The sequence below is a fragment of the Drosophila albomicans genome, chromosome 3 (genome assembly GCF_009650485.2).
Source record: "Drosophila albomicans strain 15112-1751.03 chromosome 3, ASM965048v2, whole genome shotgun sequence".
NCBI lineage: Eukaryota > Metazoa > Arthropoda > Insecta > Diptera > Drosophilidae > Drosophila > Drosophila albomicans.
In genome coordinates, this window is record NC_047629.2 from 42,107,875 (window position 1) to 42,123,203 (window position 15,329).

At 33.7% G+C, this 15,329-nt stretch overlaps 1 protein-coding gene across 1 annotated transcript in view; it reads left to right on the forward strand.

Moving 5' to 3' along the window:
* LOC117568270 (klarsicht protein) overlaps window positions 1–15,329 on the forward strand; it is a 129,829-nt gene that overhangs the window by 13,489 nt on the left and 101,011 nt on the right.

Consider the following 15,329-nt stretch of genomic DNA (forward strand, 5'->3'; position numbering starts at 1 on the left):
TTTATTTTTTTTTGTGGTCTTCCGTCAGTGCGTGGCAAGAAAACTGTTGCAGCCACTTGTTGCCGCCCATTGAAAAGCCACCGACAAGTATCTGTAAGATTGTGTAACCGAAATGCAGCCAAAAAAAAGGGGGGAATAATACATCGACTGGTTTCCCCTCAAAAGTAAAAAAAAAAACATTAAAAAAAAGGGAAACAATGTTCCCTTGTTTTCATTATTTTCATTGGCGTTACGAAAATTTATTGTACTGAAAGTGAAAATTGTGCTGGCCAAGAAAAATCAAAAGGCGTTCAATTGCAGCCAAGTCGAAGTCGAAGTCAAAGTTATTGTTGTCCATTGATAACCCCCAGACTCGACTTATTGGCCTGCAGAAGTTGGACGATGCTTGAACTAAAAGTGGCAGCCGTTAGTTGCAACACCTTCGTTGGAGATTTGTTTATTGTTGGGGGATTATTATCTATCTGAACAATATGTTACCCACATATATTCGTACCATATTTATGTGTGTTGCATGCAACGAACGCTTCATTGCGTGGCTTTGGGCTGGCTTCCAATTATGCAATGCCTGCAATGCAAAAAAATGCTGTGAGAAAAGCTCTGGAGGGAGGCGAAATCTAAGACGGAAGAGCTGCTGCCTGTTGAAGCTTTGCCTTTGGGCTTGGCTTTAGTCCATTGCATTTTGGCTGATTGAACATGACCATGACAGCTCCAGACAGCTGCTTCGATAATGTGATGTGTGTGACTCGACCAAGGTGCGGGGGCGTTGTTGCATAAGTTGTAATTTTTACATAAAACATTTAAACAGAATGCAGACAGCACGTGTTGGGAATTTCACTGAGAGTGAGAGTGGAGAAAGTTGTTGAATGGGATGAAGAAAGTTCTGTGACTCGATGATCTGGGAATTTTCTAAGATCAGTTCCCAAAGAACACACGAGAATTGTTTAAGAAATAAAAGCATATTTTTGGTATATGCAATGATAACTATAGTATTTCTGATTACTAAAAATTTGCAAACGGATATTAGTTGCTTTAGGTGACAATCTGGTATCTTTTCAAAATATGATGTAGGCTTTTATATATTTTAGTATTTTTGCAGTATATTTTTAGAAAATGGTTTCTAACACATATGTCACAGTCGAGCACACTCGACTCTAGTTTTTTTTTTTACTTGTTTTTAATACATTGAATTACATGTTGGAATTACACATTAGAAACATAAATACTAACCCAGGATTCTTAGTAAGAGTATTAAGCTTAATATAAACTAAAATTAAGCTAAATGTATTATAATATAAATTGAATATAATTGACTTAAGTAATATTAAATGATGATGTGACTATTGCCATAACTGAAAAGCTAAAATACCAAAATGTTTAGTTCATTTATACTTTCCCAAGGCTCAAGAAAAAGCTTCTGTTTCTGTTTCCTAATAATTTTAGTCGGGATTATACTAAAATTAGGAGATATCTATTGCTAGATTCGATATATTACATAAATATGTAAAGCTGGATTAAACAAATTTTAATTCAATATATTTTAACGAGTGTGATTTCATTAAAACCTTCAGCAGTTAAGGTTCAGCTTAAGTTAGATTAAAAACTATATTGCAAATCTTGATTTCAAATATTTTCGATATTAAAAAACTCTTAAAATAAGATTTGCAAGTTGAAATGTTGTATAGTTAGTATACAAAAACTTTTTATCTTGCAGCGCAGTCGTATAGTCTTAATACATATGTTTATTTCATTTCATTTGCAACATTTACTTAAATTTCCGCGTAATTTACAATTTTCTTGTTTATTTCATTTGGCTTAGAGTCATGTATTTAAAGCACTTTACTGCAAAGTGCTTTGATTTATTGTATCTCTTACTTAAAGTCTCCTTAATTGAATTTACTTTCATATCAAATAAATGTTTTTCCATTTATGTATAGCATTTAAAATACACTCAATTGTAATGAACTTATACAAGTTTTGAAGGCCTTAAAAGTCTTCCATTTAGTGAGACTATAAAATGGTTAAGTTTTCTTTTGAAACTTTTCCTTAACTTGTATTTCATCCAAAACATGAGACAACAATTTAAAGTGCGAAAATTTCTTTAGTTTAAAAACAAGCTGCATGAGAATTCCTTTCAACGAAAATCGCTGGAATTTCGCAGCTTCATGTTTTCCTGCACATACTTCACACATCCAGCTAGCTCGATGTCTTCCCCTCTTCCCCCTTTTGTTCTCTTCTCTCTCTGTGTTTGTCTGCCACCCACTCTGCTCTTTAGCTTGTCTCTGGTCCATTCACAATAATCTAAGCTCCCCGCCAGCTGTTGTTATTTTTGCAGGCCACGAGCCAAATGAAAGTAAACAACAAACCAGCAACAGCAACAACAAAAACTGCAAACAAACAAACAACAACAACAACGTGGAGCAGCAGAAACTGAGTTTATTCAATGTGGGTTGTTAGCTGCAAAATGCTCCATTGGCCAAAAAGTGCAATCACCAACAAAACAAAACAAAACAGACGACGCCGCGTCGCCTCCGTTTTGGCCCACTGATTTACGACAATTGTTTTGTCACGTAGTCAATTTTTGAAGGGGGGTGGAGGAGGGAGAGAGAAGGGACAGCACTGAGTGCGAAGGGGAAGTTCGAAGCTTGGGAGCAATCAACAGCAGCAGCAGCAGTCGAAATGTCAATTGCCCAAAATGGTTAAGCATATTTTCAATAAGTTGTTAGGCGTTTGTCTCTGTCGCTGCTGTGCTTGCCACTTGCAACAAGACGCATCTGCACCCGCACCCTCTAACTGCCACCTGCCCTTCATCCACTTCTCTCTCTCATTCTCTCTCTCTGTCTCGCTGATCATCAAGCAATCATTTCGTTAGCCGCAGCCATTGGCAAATGGAAAGGAAATATTTGTCAGTTGGCAGCCACAAATATGAAATGCTTTTTAGGCTCGTTGCAAGGATGAGTTGCTTGCGCCTTGAAGCAAGCCGAACAGCTGCCAAGTTGCAGCAACTTGGACTTTCCAAATATTAATTGAAATTGCGCAGTTTCGTTCTGGTTGCAGCAATAGAGCGTAAACAAATATGTTGCAACATAATTCGAGTATGTCTATATTTGGATAAAGGCGAAAAAAGGTACATCTATGACAGACTAATAACTACCCATTGGTCTAGATTTTAGTCTCTATTTTGTTTCAATTATATATACAGTAGAATCCGGTTATAGCCACTTTCAAGGGACCGTCGTTATATCCGGAACAACTACTAACCAAAAGTTGAAAAATAAAATTTTGTATATGGGTAATTCTCTGGTAAGTGTCGCGTGCGAACAGCTTTACAGTGACAAAAAAACATAAACTAAAACAATTTTAAAATCAAGTGAAGGTTATTCTTAAAGCTTTGGATTAGCACTATGTTATTTTTAGAGCTTAGATTGATTTTAGTAACTTATTCTGTTTTATGATAAAATATATAAATTCGTTCATTTTTTGGTTTTGCGTACGAATTTGTTAATTTTTGCAATTATCAGGACAGAAAACAAAACAGAAAAAAAATTCTAAAACCATTCTTAGCTCTAATTAAAGTACTAATCTAGAGCTATGAAAATAACCTTTACTTATTTTTAAAATTGTTTCAGAATATGTTTTTTTTTGTTACTGAAAAGCTGGTCGCACGCGACATCCCTCAGAGAATTACCCATATATTGTTTTTTTAAATAATAGCGTTAAGGTTTGGTCTAAATGAGTTTTCCCTAAGATGTGTTGTTATGGTACTTGATTGCTATACTTTTTCAACTGCTTAATAAATCAAAATCTTTAAACAGAAAGGGTTTTAGCAATAGAATTTCTCAACTCATATACAGACCAAACTTTTCAGTACTAACATAAAGATTCTAACTTTGCCGTGTACTTTTATTTTTGAAGCGTAAGCTGCTAAAAAAAATATTCTCCGACTGTAGCTTTGGCTTCTATTTAATTGTGAATTATAAATTAAAATAAATTCTTTTATTGAATTGGTTTTCTTGTTGAATAATAATAATGTTAATTTCTTCAATATAGGGAAATAGCTAAAATTTTCTTCTAAGTCACAAATGAAAATAAATTTGTTGTTTGATTTTTACTTCGCTACTTTCTATAAGTAACATATTTCCAAGTGTTACGCCACATTCTTTGTAATAACGAATATAATTCCCAAATGCTACGAGATAAGTCAGAACAACTAAAGCCTTCAGGATATCTTAAATTAAAAACAAGCTTTACTATTCAAAATGTTTTTGATAGTTTATTGGCAATTGCTTCGGTATTTTATGTGCAGCTAATATTGTTGAATTATTATTGGCAATTGCAGGGTGTTCATGCATGCAAAGTCCTATTTAAGAAAGTGAAGGTGGCGCAATTTCGTTGCCGGGATTTTCAGTCCCCTCTCATTTCTCCCCTCTTCTCTTTGCCCTGTCTGGTGGCAGGCAATCGCGCATTGAAGCTGTAACCTAATGACAATGACAATTGATTATGCGGGTTCCAGTTTTGGTCGCCCAGGAAATGGTCGAGTTTGTCGCTTGGTTTTTCATTTTCTTTTCGGTTTTGGTTTTGGCTTTGGCTTTATGGCCAAGCCATAACTTAAAGTTGCCGCCAATTCGATTTGGATCTGACCAGTTGCCAGTTGTTTGTCGAATTCTACCCACTAACCATTGTTGTTGTTGTTGGTCGATATCCTCCATTGAGTTGCAATCTCTGCTCGATTTGCATAACAATTGTGTTTACTTGCCACAGCAAAAAAAAACCTTTCGCCCAAGTTAAGTTGCAGGCAACAAACACATTTTGTTGGATATCACCATCGGCTATATAGATGACTGTCTTCTCTTGTTGTTGTTGTTGTTGTTGCTGTTGGCCCAGTAGTTTAGCCTGCGGTTGCCATATGGTCCAAGCTGACCAATAAAACATTACCGAATTAGCTGTAAAATCTCTTTGCCACATTTGATGCACTTTCGCGTCGCATTGTTGTTGTTGTTGTTGTTGTTGCTGCCCCAACCAAATGAACCTTAAAATAAACTTTTGTGTGTGGAAAGTTGTCCATAATTTCAGTCGTTGGCGTTTTTTGTTTTCGTTTTTTCGATTTTTACATATTAGTGAATGCTGAGAGGGCAATTACTGCCAGCAATTGAATTGAGTTAATAAAGTAAACAAATGTTATATCGATTAATGCATAATTATGCACTTTTTATTGTAGTCCAATTTATGCATTTCCTTTACATGTTACCAACTTTTAGTATCAACCAAAATTACAAAAATATATTTTCAGATATATCTTAAATGTTCAGCAGCTCATAAAAGAGATAAGAGACAAAATAACTTTTGAGTAGTTTCTTAAGATTACAGTTGCTAATAAAAAGAATAAGCTAATATTAATTGAAGTAAAATACAGTTTGAAGGCGGAAAAAATAATATAAATATCTGTTTTATTTTAAGTATCATAGTTAAGCTTCTAATAAAGTGAATAAGCAAATAATCAATAAAGAAAAAAAAAGTTTAATTACCATTGAACTTATATTCAAAGAAAAAGTAGTAATTTTATATAGAAATCTTATATTTATTTTATTTATCACATTTACAAATATATTTAAGTAACAGTATTCAGCAACTAATGAAAATTAATGAGCAAATAATCATCAGCAAATTTATGAATTCACTATTTAAATTCAGTATCAGTTTTCGGCTACTAACAAAATTTGTAAACAAATAATGATTTAAGGGAATTACTTAAATGTTTCATTATCGTTCAACATAAATTGAATGGATAACAAGAAAATATTTTAAGCACATTTACCATAAATATTTGGCTGAGCAAATAATAGTTAAAGGAAAATAAAGTTTAATTAGCGGTCAACAAAAATCGAAAAGAAAACAAATTATTGTTACTTATCTTTTAATTATTAACAAGTTTATAAGTTGACTATTTAAGTATTAGCAACTAACAAAATGTTGAAGCAAATACCAACTAAAGGGAATTCAAGTTTAACGTAAATGAAAGAATAACAAGAAATTTTATTACATTTATTCACATTTTACTTACATTTTACAATCAACTTTTTCCTGATCTACTAATAACTAAAAATTAAATTAAATAATTGTAATTTAAGTATGATTATCGTTTATCAAAACTATCTTTTTTAAGGATTTCAATTCACTAGTTAGGAACTCTTTTTTTTGTCGGTGCTTAACTCTCTATAAGTAACTGTAATTGTTCATAGTTTTAACAATATTTTTCTGCTTTGCCTTTCGATCAATCAGTCAACCACTTTGGCAATCAATCAGTTGCCACTTGTGAGCAAATTTATCAAAACAAAAGCGTTTTCGATTTTGCACTTCTAGCGTGATAAGAAAAACAATCGCAATCGCAAGCAAATCAAAACCTTTCTCCTGGCTGCCTCACACAACTTGAATTGTCTTGACTTGACTTGACATTGTTTTGGTAACACGCCCAAAAAATTCAACAGAGAATCTCGACAGGAAAAACAATGTTGAAGCTGTGGTGAGAGCAAAAGAGTTTTTGAGGGGTTTTTTCGAGTATATCCAATTTCGAAGTTTCACTTTTCTCTATTGTTAATCTTTTCGGCTGTTCGTGATTTAAATTAACAATTAAAATCGATTATTAACAAAATGATAACAACAACAACAACTCGGGCTCAACTTTGACGCCCCCTTCGACGGCACACAAAAATAAGTAATAATATTATTAATAACAACAATAATTTATCAAAAGAGTTGCAGTTCATTTCCATGAGCCATTTCAAATATTTTGTGTAAATCGAATGACGACGACAACATCGAGGCATAAAATGAAGTCATTACCACAGACAACGCACAGGCAACACAACAAAAGCCCGTCCCAAAAAAATGTAGTTAATGGAAGTCTGAAACTCAAACTCAAAACCACGTCATATATGTGATGCGAGCAAATCGAAAAAGATTTCGTCATCATCAGGCCAAAGACGCGCGTCCCCATAGCAATTTTCGAGTTGTAAAGTCAAATAAAATTTATGACCAAACATAATTACATTTTACTGAAAAGAAATAGAAAACAAAACTAATGTTCGAAACCGCGCACTCGAAATATTTCAAATAAATTGGTCAACGCTTTGAGGAAGTCGAAAATCAAATTTGAAGCCAATAAAAAAGAAGGAAGAGAGCTGCCGTCGAGAGTGCTCGACTGTGAGATACCCAAAAAGTAAAACATTATTATTCTTAAAATATACAAAATCAATATAGCACAAAAATACTAATATGTCGAAATATACTATATAGTGCGGTATTATTCTTAAATTATACAAAATGAATATACCACAAAAATACTAAAAATGTGGAAAGTATGTTGATATAGAACTAGAATCAAAATCTACCATATTCTTAAAATCTACCAAATTAATATACCGCAAAACTACTACAATACACAAAAGAATATATTTGGTAGATAGAACTAGAATCGAATATACCAAATAGTGCGTTATTATTCTTAAAATATACCGAATTACTATACCACAAAATATTAAAATATACCAAAGTCTATATTTAGTATATTGATATAGATCTAGAATCGAAATCTACCATGAGGTTTTGTATTATTCTTAAAATATACCAAATTAATATACCAGAAAAATACAAATATACACCATAGGAAATATTTGGTATGTTGATATAGAACTAGGATTGAAATATACCATAGAGTGCGGTATTATTCTTAAAATATATCAAATTAATATACCACAAAAATATTAAAATATACCAAAGGCTATATTTGGTATATTGATATAGAATTAGAATCAAAATTTACCATGGAGTGTTGTATTATTCTTAAAATATACCAAATTAATATACCCCAAAACTACTAAAGTACACAAAAGGCTTTATTTGGTATATAGAACTAGAATCGAAATATACGATATACATAGACTATAAGGCTATAGTTATTATTGCATTTACCTGTTAAATACTTTTCGAGGAAGCACAAAGTTATGATACCCTTCTACCCTTAGGGTACCGGGTATAAATACAAAAAAATGCGCAAAAGTAAATTAGGAAGAAGAAAGCGTTTTACAATAAATCTCAGACTATAAAAAAAAACCATATATAGAAGACACAACAATTTATTTTGATATCATTTTTTGCGTCGTGAAACAATGAGAAATGCATTGAACGAAGCGATTCATTCAGGTTCATCATTAGCACCTCGGGAAAAAGGGAAAGGCGGACAGCAAATGTCTGCGAATGTCGCCATTTAATTGGCTCAAACTCAAACTCAAACACGAATCGATTCGATTCGACTTGGATGCAACTTGGCCAAGTGGCAAATGGTTAGCCAGGTGGCTTAAAGAAGCGCAGAGAAGTGCAGCTTGGGGGAGTCGCATTTTTGCTGATTAATGAAGACAATATTTTTGTATTTTTCTCGCAAGGTTTTTTATTTTTCGCCACCTTGTTAACGACTTTATGTGCTGCGCGTCTTCATTTTTCTTCTCTCTTTCCTTTTTGTTGCCAAATGACGATGGTGAAAATTAAATTTATGAAATAGCCCATAAAATGATAAACATTCATGGAATGACGACTGCAAATTGCAGTTTTGCCGATGCCGCTGTCGCTGGAAAAACTCTTCCTCTCTGTGTGTTAGGGTTATAAATGTGACTAAACTTGATATATGGCCAGGCACTTTAATGCCGTTAAAGCCACTTACTCGAAGAAGAAAGTGCGTCTGGAAAAACTCTTTACTCTGTCTGACCCACTAAACGATCATCTTCATTTTGCTAGAATGAGCTGAGTGTTTATTTTGTCTCTCCCTTTGAAGTTTTGATTGCTTGCGATCAATTACAGATTAAACTAATTGAATCTGTGTTAGGAATTCACAGATCTTTCAGCAAGAAATTTCAAGGTATGCTTGAAAGAATGTCAGTTGCGTTGTAATTCAATCAATTAACTAATCAGTGAAAAGCTTTCTAACTATTTAAATAATAGATTCTTTCTATGTATTCTTCTTGTGAAGAGTGAAGATAACTTTTGATTGTTTTTGCACATATTTTAAGCTTTAACAATTGCGTTAATCTAACCTATTCTTTATGTTATTGTATTCTCTTCTCATCAGTTGACAGGTTTTTGCAACCGTTTTGCTCTTCATTATGCTTTATCTCTACACATTTGTCATTTTAGCACCTTTCAGTTTCTAAATATAGCTTCAAAACATAGCTAACGAATCAATTATTGCATTAATTGCTCACAATTCGCGTGGCAAAGTTAAAGTGGCCTCAGGCCAAAAATATCGACTGATCTGCTGATCGTCGTTTCAAGTTCTCGTTATTGTTGTTTTCCGTTTTGTTTATGCGCTAAACTTGGTCAGTGTCTTTTTACAATATTTTGGTATATAACTTGGTTAAACTCGAGAAATATTATCAAACAGTCTTTCGACGTCTTCAAGTAACAACCAAGTTCTCAAACAAAAAACTTCCACAAAATGTTCCGTTACGTAAGTAGTTAAAAAGGATATTCGAAGCCCAATTTCTTACTTCATCCTCGACTGCAGATTGTCGCCTTCTTTGTCCTGATTGCCGTCGCTGTCGCAGCTCCTGGATATGTTCAGGATCATCATCATTACGCTCCTGTTGTTGCTGTCAAGCATGTCCCTGTGGCTGTGGCTCCAGTTTATCCTGTGGTAAAAGCTGTTGTTCCTGTTGCTCCCGTTGTTAAGACTGTTGTTCCTGTTGCTCCTGTTTACCATCAGTCCTATGTTCCTGTTGTTAAATCTTATGGCGCTTATGCTTCTCCCTACGCTCATTATTACCATGGTTAGATTTCAATGTGGATTTAAAATGAATAAAACACAATAAAACAACTGGAACACGAAAATATACATTTTTAATATTTTTTTATTAGACAACTGGAAAATAATTTAAGTACTATATGGTTGAAATTTAAAATGGAATTCCTCTATTTTTAAATATTATATCATTATTTTCCGTCAGTTCTTACTAGGCACGTGTTCCTAATTTGAATGTCAAAATGTTTATCTTGTGTCAACCTTACAATCAATACAACTCTATGAAAAACATTCTATCTTTATACTTAAAAATATCAAATGCTGAAAGCCAATTTCGTTAATTAATAATTTATTAATTAATTTATAATCGACGGCATTTAAGAAAATATAGTGATCCCAAGAGGCATTAAAGTTATTGAATAGGATTCCGTTATGATTCCTAAAAAATACTTACGATCAGATCAAAAGCTTTTGAAGAAATAATGACAAACAGAGCTGCATCTGTCGGACTCTAATCGCTTTGGTTGACAATCTGGTATATTTTGTAATCTATGGTATAGTTTAAGTATTATTATACCAAAATTCTAAATATAGATTTCGGTATATTTCGTATATAAATTTCATATATTTTAATGACAATACCGCCCTGTATTGCTTTTGTTAGAAATGGGTAGTGGGAATCTTAGTTGAGTACACTCGGATGTATTTTATGAGTTTCTGCATTTATTTTGTGAGATGCGGGTATAGCTTCGGGCCAAGTAGGACTTACCATGGATTTAGTTACTGCATTTTTGCTCATACTTTTTATGCACAAATTTTTATTAAGAATTATTAGTTCTTCATTTCCTTTAAATTTGAATCAGTAGTATTCAGTAATCGACTAATATCGAATTTACTAATTCACAGAATCTTTAAAATTCTATAACAAAATTGTAACAATGGATTTCATTTATCAATGCATTTGTCCGATAATAAAATTCTTAGAACGGGTTGTTACAACCGTTACAACGGTCTGAAAAATGAGCGAAGTAAAACTTTTAAACCTAGTCGTAGCATTAAAATTAAGTAAGTCATTATTTGACAGGCTTCTGCTTCCGTTTAGCTCTTTATTACACCTTTACACATTTGTCTTTTTAAAAACTTATATGTTTCTAAATATAACTTTAAACTTCGCTCATTAATGATCATAATTCGTGTGGCCTAATGTATCGACTGATCGGTTGATCGTCGTTTCAAGTTCTCGTTAGTATTGTTTTACGTTTTGCTTCTACGTTTGCTATTAAATTGGCCAATATTTTGGTATATAACATAGTTGATCTTGTGTCATAACATCAAACAGTTTATCGACGTCTTCAACCAAGCACCAAGTACTTCAAGAAAAATCTTCAGCAAAATGTTCCGTTTAGTAAGTAGCTTATTAGGAAATTTGAAGTCCTTTTTCTGATAATCTTCGATCACAGATTGTCGCCTTCTTCGCCCTGATTGCCGTTGCTGTTGCAGCTCCTGGTTACGTTCAGGATCATCATCATTATGCACCTGTAGTGGCTGTTAAGCATATTCCTGTTGCTGTGGCTCCAATTTATCCTGTGGTAAAAACTGTGGTTCCTGTTGCTCCCGTTGTTAAGACTGTGGTTCCTGTTGCTCCTGTTTACCATCAGTCCTATGTTCCCGTTGTTAAATCTTATGGCGCTTATGCTTCTCCCTACGCTCATTATTACCATGGTTAGATTTCGAAGTATCTCATAAATGTATCAAACTGAATAAAAAAACTGGATAGCGAAAAATAAATTCAATTTCATAATTATTTAATAGGGAATGATAATTCAAATAATTCAAAACTAAAGTCTAATACGACAAGAAGATAGTAAATAATTTATTCTTCTATTTAATTTTTATTGTGTTTGACATACATATTTTCTTAATTTCTTAATCTAATCGTTTTTCTTATTAATATTGTAAACATATTTCTAATCTTTTGTCAACCAGCTCTCCTCTCTTTAATTATCAATAACTATGTTATTTAACACTATCCATTAAAAATATTTAATGTTTTCAACCAATTAACTAATGAAGTGATCACCTCTTGTTGTTAATCGACAGCAATAATGACAATGCCTTGACCACGAGCAGCTTTAAGTCTATTATCAGTAATGACAATCGATTATTGTGTCTACTTCCGATTTTTATACCCGCTACCCATAGGGTAGAAGGGTATTATAACTTTGTGCCGGCAGGAAATGTATGTAACAGGTAGAAGGAGGCATCTCCGACCCTATAAAGTATATATATTCTTGATCAGCGTCAACAGCCGAGACGATATAGCCATGTCCGTCTGTCCGTCTGTGTGTCTGTCCGTCTGTGTGTCCGTCCGTCTGTCCGTATGAACACCTAGATCTCAGAGACTATAAGAGATAGAGCTATAATTTTTTTTCGACAGCATTTGTTATGTTTGCACGCAGATCAAGTTTGTTTCAAATTTTTGCCACGCCCACTTCCGCCCCCGCAAATCAAAAAAATCGAATAACAAGCGTAATTTTAAAGCTAAAGTTTCGAATTTTGGTATATATAATAACTACTATAGTAGTTATGATTCCTGAAAATTTGGTTGCGATCAGATAAAAATTGTGGAAGTTATTAAAGAAATACTTTTGTATGGGCAAAAACGCCTACTTACTAGGGGTCTGAGTTGCTTTGGCCGACAATCTGGTATATTGTGCCGTCTATGGTATATTTTGAATACGGTACTATGTCGATATACCAAAATATACCATTCGGTATATTTTTTAGTATTTTGCAGTATATTTGGTATATTTTGAGAAAATACCGCAAAATATATTTCTTTTATTCAAAATGGGTAGCGGGTATCTCACAGTCGAGTACACTCGACTGTAGCTTTCTTACTTGTTTCACTTAACGTTTGGTGTTCTTTGAGCATCTTTGGTTCAGCAAATATATCCTTTCTAATCCGTTCATTAATTTTTGGCAGCGTTTTTTGGTTATCAATGGTTATTTGTACTCCATTAGTGTTGATTTACTGCATTCTCTTACTAGATTAATGTTGATTTATAGCAACTCTAAGATATTCTGTACTAAGATTGCATGAAATGCTTTTTAACTATAAATCGTGTGAATGCAAATGCATTTCTTAGCTCATAAAATTCTTAGCACAGTGCGAAAAGATCACGCAAAGTTGAAGTTCTCGAGTTTACTCGATAGAAAGTTACCCTCTACTCTTAAAAGTTTTCCGCAATAAGTATTAAAGTGGTGTGAGTGATTCATTAAGTTATGAATAAGTTTATTAATTTCTTATAAACTTTAATAAACAAAAAGCAAGTCTTTCTATTAATAATAGGGCAACGGAATGACGTCAGAAAGAAAAGCAAATATTTCTTAGAATAAATATTTTCCCTGACTTAAGCAGGGCAAATGTGTTTTGTGTATGGAAGTTCGTTGCTGCTTCTTCTTCATCTCGCTGCTTCAGTCAAGCGTTAAATGATAAAAGCCAAATGCAATTGCGTTCCAGGCACAACGGGCAAACAGTCAATAGTCCAGTTTGCACATTGCACGAGATAGATTTACCAAAAGATGCAATACTTTTGCATTAGTCAATGCTGTGGTGTGGCAGCTTTGCAGGTAGCTTGCCACAGTGGCAGTGGCAGTCACTGAAAAAACCATTTGGCAAGCTGTTAAGAATTGAAGAGCGAACGGCCAACTGATTGAAATTGATTAATGCAACACCTGAAAAAAGAGTGAGGGGTTGTGCACTGAAAGAAAACCAGAGCGAATAGAGTGGGAGAGACTTGTGAATTTTGTTGATTAAAATCTGCCATACATAATGTGCATGAATAATTGATTATAGAATTGACAGGGGAGTGCACCGTAAAGAAAATAGTTGCAAAAAGTTGTGGGAGAGGCTTTTAAGTTACATTTTTTATACAAAAATATAAATGATTCATATTTTATGAGTAATATTTTTATCGTTAATTGCTATAAATGTTTGATGGAGTAAAATAAACAGTTAGCAACGGAAGATTCTTTTTATTTTACAGTTTACCTTGTTAGGGAATTCTTGTTGAGATATACTTTCTTTTAAGAAGAAAAGTTTTAATAATTTACTGATTGATGTTTATTCCTCATAGGTATCTAATAATGTTTAGTGCAGAGTAGTAAAACAATTCCTTTCTTTTATAAAAAGAATTTGAAGAATAATTTTTTGAGTTATAGTTAAGAAATTGTCGGAAGGTTTTTTGTGCTATATTTTCTATAAAAAAACTAATAAGAAACTTTAAGAATTTGTATAAATTTATCAATTTTTACAATTGGAAATGCAATATTCCTATTTATTTTACTCAGCTGCCTTTATAGCATTTTAAACTTATTAATGTTCTTAGTAATGACTCTCTTTAATGATTTATATTTCAATTTCCTTGTTAATTTGCTTGTCTGCTTTTTTACTTTACATGTTTTATTGTCCTTGGCAATGATTGTCTTTAAAGATTTATATTTAAGTTTCGTTATTGCAAACATACCTTTAAAAAAATGTACATATATTAAAGTTGTCTTGTGTTGCATTATTTGTTGTGCTTTTCTCAGTGTATTTGACTTGTGAATTTTGCAATGGATCAGCCAACAAACACTTCCTCCAAGTTGACCCAAATTCATCAGACATCTCTAGAGTTCTGTCTCTATCGCTCGCCTCTTGCCGTCTCCCTTTTCAACGTTATCTCTTGAGTGTAGTATGCAGACTTCAAAAGAAATTTATGTGCTTGACTTGGTCCCAGAATTGTTAACAACAATTTAAGCGGTTTTTGCCTAAATGCCCCTGATCTCTCGCCCCGATCATCAGCTTTGCTGTTTGTATTTGCTTTTTTTTTTGTTTGTTTGTTATTTTTTTTTTGCACACATTTTCCATGGCTAAGTGTATTTTATTGTCTGACGCTGCCAATTGTTGGTTTTGTTTGCTGTTTGTCGTTGTTGTTGTTGTTGTTGTTGGCTGGCTGGTTGTCTTGTTAACGCTTTTTATTGCCGCTTGCATTTGGCGTTAGCTTTTCGGCCAGTCGCTTTTATAAGTCTATTTGTCGTGGCCGCTCAACTCCGCCAAGACGCCAAGCGACGCGACGCGACTCGACTTCAATGCAGATGTATCTTTCAGATACATTCATTAGCCTGCTTTGCAGTTACAGCTGATCCCCGCTGCCTGATTTATGCCCATTTGGCAAACATAATCTTGGCCAGCGCTTTGCATGTATTTAGACGTTTCCTATGTTGTCACCCCACTTTGAGAGGCGTTTCTCCTCTCCCTCCTTCCCCTCTCTTTACTTTTTGCACACTTGCTCAAATTGTTTTGGTTTTTCTCTTGTAGTCATATTTTGTTTTTGGGTTAATTAAAATAACCAGGCAACTAAGCAGTTAGCTAGCTAGTTAGGGTGTATCACATAGAGAGGGGGGATGGGGCGGTGCACAGTGGGTCAACTGCCTCACGACGTGTGAACATGGCGCAGCAAATTAAATGTACAAGTAACCAACAAGGCCTTCTGCTTCTTCT